The following is a 6408-nucleotide window of genomic DNA, read 5'->3' as shown; positions in this document are numbered from 1 at the left end:
TGTGTTTGTTGGGATGCGATGAATATGGAATACTATGTCAAGTTGATTATTGATCTATCATATATGTGTTGTTTATGATCTTGCATGCTCTCCATTGCTAGTAGAGGCTCGGCCAAGTTGATACTTGTGACTCCAAGAGGGGGTATTTATGCTCGATAGTGGGTTCATGCCTCCATTGAATGCGGGACGAGTGACATAAAGTTCTAAGGTTATGGATGTGCTGTTGCCACTAGGGATAAAACATCAATGCTTTGTCTAAGGATATTTGTGGTGATTACATTACGCACAGTACTTAATGCAATTGTCTGTTGTTTGCAACTTAATACTGGAAGGGGTGCGGATGCTAATCTCAAGGTGGACTTTTTAGGCATAGATGCATGCTGGATAGCGGTCTATGTTCTTTATCGTAATGCCCTAAGTAAAACTCATATTAGTCATCATGATATGTATGTGCATTGTTATGCCCTCTCTATTCAATTGCCCAACTGCAATTTGTTCACCCAACATGCTATTTATCTTATTGGAGAGACACCACTAGTGAACTGTGGACCCCGGTCCATTCTTTTACATCTGAAATACAATCTACTGCAATCTCTGTTCTCTGTTGTCCTTTGCAAACAAACATCATTCTCCACACCATACGTTTAATCCTTTGTTTACAGCAAGCCGGTGAGATTGACAACCTCACTGTTAAGTTGGGGCAAAGTATTTTGATTGTGTTGTGCAGGTTCCACGTTGGCGCTGGAATCCCTGGTGTTGTGCCGCACTACACTCCTCCACCAACAACCTTCACGTGGCCTTCATCTCCTACTGGTTCGATAACCTTGGTTTCTTTCTGAGGGAAAACTTACTGCTGTGCGCATCACACCTTCCTCTTGGGGTTCCCAACGGACGTGTGCTCACGCGCCATCATGACTGTTTTCTGGCGCCGTTGCCGGGGAGATCAAGACACGCTGCAAGGGGAGTCTCTCACATCCAATGTCTTTACTTTGTTTATTGTCTTGCTTTACTTTACTTTATTTTCTGTCTTGTTTGCTTTCTTTATATCAAAAACACAAAAAACTTAGTTACTTGTTTTACTTTATTTAATTTAGTTTGCTTAGTTTATTTTTATTATTGCTAAAATGAGTAATCCTGAAGTTGAAGTTCGTTCGTTTAAGCAACAAGGGGGAGAGAGTTTTAAAGATGCTTGGTATAGAATTAGCGATGCTCATCATAGGTGCACTAAGAAACACTCCACTATTATTCTCCTTAGGAACTTTTATGTTGGTATCTCTAGCTGGAATAGGTATGTTCTTGATACTCTTGCGGGAGGTAATTTCCTAGACACTCCTGCTTTAGAAGCTAGTTGCATTATTGAGAGTCTAGTTGGAATACCACCCGTTAATGAAGCTAAAATTGAAATCTCTCTTGAAGATGTCATGAAAAAGTTGGAGGCCATAGAGAAAAATCTTCCAAGTGTTGAGACTAAATTGGGGATATTACTTGATAATACTGATAAACTTGATAAATCTCTAGGAGGAATTAATGAAAGAATTGCTGTCTTAGAAACTTGTGCTATCCATGATAATCAAACCCATAGGATTGGTGAACTTGAAGAAGCTATGGAAACCTTGGGTTCAACTTTTTCTTCCCTTAAGTTTAAGGAGAAAGCTTATGTGGGTAAGGAGCAAAAATTCATGTATGTCTCTAAGGTGCCTAAGCCAAAGAATTATTATAAGCCTAAAATTGATAAAGCCCTTAGCACCACTATGGGAAATTTAGATAATGGAGCATCTAAGATACCTATTGTGACAAGTTTTGTTTTTAAGGAAAATCATGATGTTGATGCTTAATCTCTTGATGTTACTTGATTTACACTTTCTGCGCCTAGCTGAAAGGCGTTAAAGAAAAGCGCTTATGGGAGACAACCCATTATTTTATTTCTGAAATTTTTGTTTTATATTTGTGTCTTGAAAGTTGTTACTACTGTAGCAACCTCTCCTTATCTTTGCTTTATTGCATTGTTGTGCCAAGTAAAGTCTTTGATAGTAAGGTTGATACTAGATTTGGATTTCTCGCGTAAACAGATTTCTAGCTCGTCACGAATTTGAGTAGAACTTTCCGTAGGAAACTCGAAAAACCTGCGAAAATTCATGAGTGATCCTCAGATATGTACGCAACTTTCATTCAATTTGAGCTTCTTCATCTGAGCATGTTAAGTGCCTCTAAAAAATTCGTCTTTACGGACTGTTCTGTTTTGACAGATTCTGCCTTTTATTTCACATTGCCTCTTTTACTGTGTTGAATGGATTTCTTTGCTCCATTAACTTTCAGTAGCCTTGGGTAATGTCCAGAAGTGTTAGGAATAATTGTATCCTCTCTGAACATGTGAATTTTTTATTATGCACTAACCCTCTAATGAGATTGTTTTGAGTTTGGTGTGGAGGAAGTTTTGAAGGATCAAGAGAGGAGGATGATATAATATGATCAAGAAGAGTGAAAAGTCTAAGCTTGGGGATGCCCCCGTGGTTCATCCCTGCATATTTCAAGAGGACTCAAGCATCTAAGCTTGGTGATGCCCAAGGCATCCCCTTCTTCATCAATAACTTATTAGGTCACTTCTAGTGAAACTATATTTTTATTCCGTCACATCTTATGTGCTTTACTTGAAGCGTCTGTGCGCTTTTATTTTTGTTTTTGTTTGAATAAATTCGGATCCTAGCACTCTTTGTGTGGGAGAAAGACACTCTCCACTGTTTCATATGAACACTGGTGTTCTTAGTTTTACTTTTAATATTCATGGCGAAGGTTGAAAACCGCTTCGTTCATTGCTATTTGGTTGGAAACAGAAAATGCTTGGTAATTGGTATATGGTCTTGAATAATTTGATACTTGGCAATTGTTTTGAGTTCTCAAATAGATCATGTTTAAGCTCTTGCATCATGTAGTTTAAACATATTAGTGGAGAACTACTGTAGAGCTTGTTGAAATTTGGTTTGCATGATTGGTCTCTCTAAAAGTCTAGATATTTTCTGGTAAAAGTGTTTGAACAACAAGGAGACAGTGTAGAGTCTTATAATGCTTGCAATATATTCTTATGTAAGTTTTTCTGTACTGGTTCATACTTGTGTTTGCTTCAAACAACCTTGCTAGCCAAAGCCTTGTACTGAGAGGGAATGCTTCTCGTGCATCCAAAACCTTGAGCCAAAACTTATGCCATTTGTGTCCACCATAACTACCTACTATGTGGTATTTTTCTGCCATTCCAAGTAAATTGCTTGCGTGCTACCTTTAAAATTTCATTCCTTGTCTTTGCAATACATAGCTCATGGGAAAATAGCTTAAAACTATTGTGGTATTGAATATGTCGCTTATGTATCTTACTTCTTATAAGTTGCTTGTTGAGCGGTAACCATGTTTCTGGGGACGCCATCAACTGTTACACCTTTGTTGAATATCATGTGAGTTGCTATGCATGTTCGTCTTGTCTGAAGTAAGGGTGATTTGTCATGATTAAATGGTTTGAGTATGCATATTGTTAGAGAAGAACATTGTGCCGCCAACCGAAGCCATGTATCATGGTGGAAGTTTCAGTTTGGACATTAATCCTCAATCTCTTATGAGAATATTATCTATTGTTGAATGCTTAAGCATTAAAGAGGAGTTCATTATCTGTTTTCTATGTTGTCCTGGTATGGATGTCCTCAAGTTGAGATTTATCAAAAACGAGAAATCAAATGCGATCTATCTCCTTGGACCTTTGTACAGGTGACATAGAGGTACCCCTTTGTGACACTTGGTTGAAACATATGTAATGCAATGATAATCCATGGAAATCCGAGCTAATTAGGGCAAGGTGCGAGCACTATTGGTATTCGATGCATGAGGCTTGCAACTTATAGGATGTTTTATGCATAACACATATGAATTATTACTACCGTTGATAAAATCGTTTCCATGTTTTCAAAATAAAAAGCTCTAGCACAAGAGTAATCCCTGCTTCCCTCTGCGAAGGGTCTTTCTTTTACTTTATGTTGAGTCAGTTTACCTACTTCTTTCTATCTTAGAAGCAAACATTTGTGTCAACTGTGTGCATTTATTCTTACATACTTGCTTATTTGCATTCATCATATTACTTTGTATTGACAATTATCCATGAGATATACATGTTGAAGTTGAAAGCAACTGCTGAAACTTATATCTTCCTTTGTGTTGCTTCAAAACCTTCTATTAAGAATCTATTGCTTTATGAGTTAACTCTTATGCAAGACTTATTGATGCTTGTCTTGAAAGTACTATTCATGAAAAGTCTTTGCTATATGATTCAGCTTGTTTAGTCATTATCTTTACCATTGCTTTGAATCACTTCATTCACCTCATATGCTTTACAATAGTATTGATCAAGATTATGATAGCAAGCATGTCACTTCGTAAATTATCCTTGTTATCGTTTACCTACTCGAGGGCGAGTAGGAACTAAGCTTGGGGATGCTTGATACGTCTCAAACGTATCTATAATTTCTTATGTTCCATGCTAGTTTTATGACAATACTCACATGTTTTATATACACTTTACATCATTTTGATGCATTTTCCGGCACTAACCTATTAACAAGATGCCGAAGCGCCAGCTCTCGTTTTCTGCTGTTTTTGGTTTCAGAAATCTTACACAGGAAATATTCTCGGAATTGGACGAAACAAAGCCACGGTCTTATTTTGCACGGAGCCTTCCAGAACACCGAAGGAGAGACGGAGACGGGCCAAGGAGGCCCCACACCACCTGGCGGCGCGGCCAAGAGGGGGGGCGCGCCGGCCTGTGGGGTGGGCCCCTCGGGCGCCCCCCCGACTCTGCCCCTTCGCCTATTTATTCTCTCCGTCGCGAAAACCCTAGTACCGAGAGCCACGATACTGTTATCACCAGAATTTGACCGGATCAGAGGTGGGCCGCGATTGGAGATGGGCTTGAAGAATATACACAGAAGGAATACATGAATCGGCCTTGTATACCAAGTTTGGGCTAGTTTGCCCGTGTATCTGTAACATAGTAGGATACGTGTCGTTTAGAAGTTAGAGTTTAACCCGTGCACGGTTAGGTGCACGCTTGAGTTAGAAAGTCCCCTGGACTATAAATATGTATCTAGGGTTTATGAAATAAACAACAATCACGTTCACCACAAACCAATCTCGGCGCATCGCCAACTCCCCCGTCTCGAGGGTTTCTTCCGCGTAAGCACCATGCTGCCTAGATCGCATCTTGCGATCTAGGCAAGCACACGTTTATTCGTCGTTCATGCGTTGCTCGTGCCGAAGCCTTTTTGATGGCGAGCAACGTAGTTATCATAGATGTTTTAGGGTTAGCATTGTTCTTCGTATCATATGCTATCGTCGTGCGACCCTTAGGCATCTAGCCGCCCTTACACCTATCTTGGGTGTAAGGGCGGCACCCCGCTTGATCATTGTTTAGTAGATCCGATCCGTTATGATTGCTCCTTGTTCTTCAAGGATTAGTTTAACATCTGCATTGTTAGGCCTTACAAACGGGTCGAAGGATCCAAGTGGCGCGTAGGGTGTAGTTTGCTAGCCCTAGACAGGATGTTCCGAGGATCAACTTCGTGTTGGTTTTTAGGCCTTGTCTAGGGTCGGTTTACGATCACCGTGCGTGGCCGCCGTGCTCGATCACGAGTAGGATGTTCCGATTATGCGGTGAAAACCCCAAATCGTAGTAGGTCGCTTTAGCTTTATCTTGATCAAGCAGGACCACCATCCGATCGTACACCTCGTACGCATCATGGGTGGATCGGCTCTTTGAGCCGATTCACAGGACAACCCGAGAGCCGATCGAGGCTCGTATTTAACGTTTACGTGTATGCCATGCAGGAAACTAAGCGAGGCATTCTCCAACACCTTCCCGACCGTGTATAGGTCGGTGGCACGCCCTTGCATCAAGCATCGGACGTGCGTGCCGAAGGCTTTGCGGGCCGTCGCTCGGAGGGACCAGGGCCAGCCGCGAGTCCCGGGAGATTCCCGGCTCTACGGTGTTGCCCATCGCTGCCCGCCGCTGGGTTTCGACCGCAACACATTCTCGGCACGCCCGGTGGGACGATCTTCGACATCAACCGCGTCGCCATCTACATCTGAGATGGCGGAAGGCACTCCGGTCAAGTACGAGGATCCGACCGAGGAGCTCAAGAAGAAGCATGACGAGATCAAAGCAGCTCCTCGAAGCCGACCTCATCGGCTCTTTTCACGTAACCCGCTCACATGGCATCAGGTGGAAAGGGTTCTCACCGAAGGCGCGCTCGATGGAGTGGACCTGTCCACCCCGTCGAAGAACACACCAGGTCGCCGCGTCAGGAGATCAACTTCATGGTGGCTCATTCGCCGCACCGCCATTCCGAGAGCCTCGGTGAACACTTTGGAGCGTGT

Source organism: Lolium rigidum, chromosome 4 (genome assembly GCF_022539505.1).
Source record: "Lolium rigidum isolate FL_2022 chromosome 4, APGP_CSIRO_Lrig_0.1, whole genome shotgun sequence".
NCBI lineage: Eukaryota > Viridiplantae > Streptophyta > Magnoliopsida > Poales > Poaceae > Lolium > Lolium rigidum.
The sequence above is the reverse complement of the archived record's forward strand: the minus strand, read 5'-3'. Positions refer to the sequence as shown.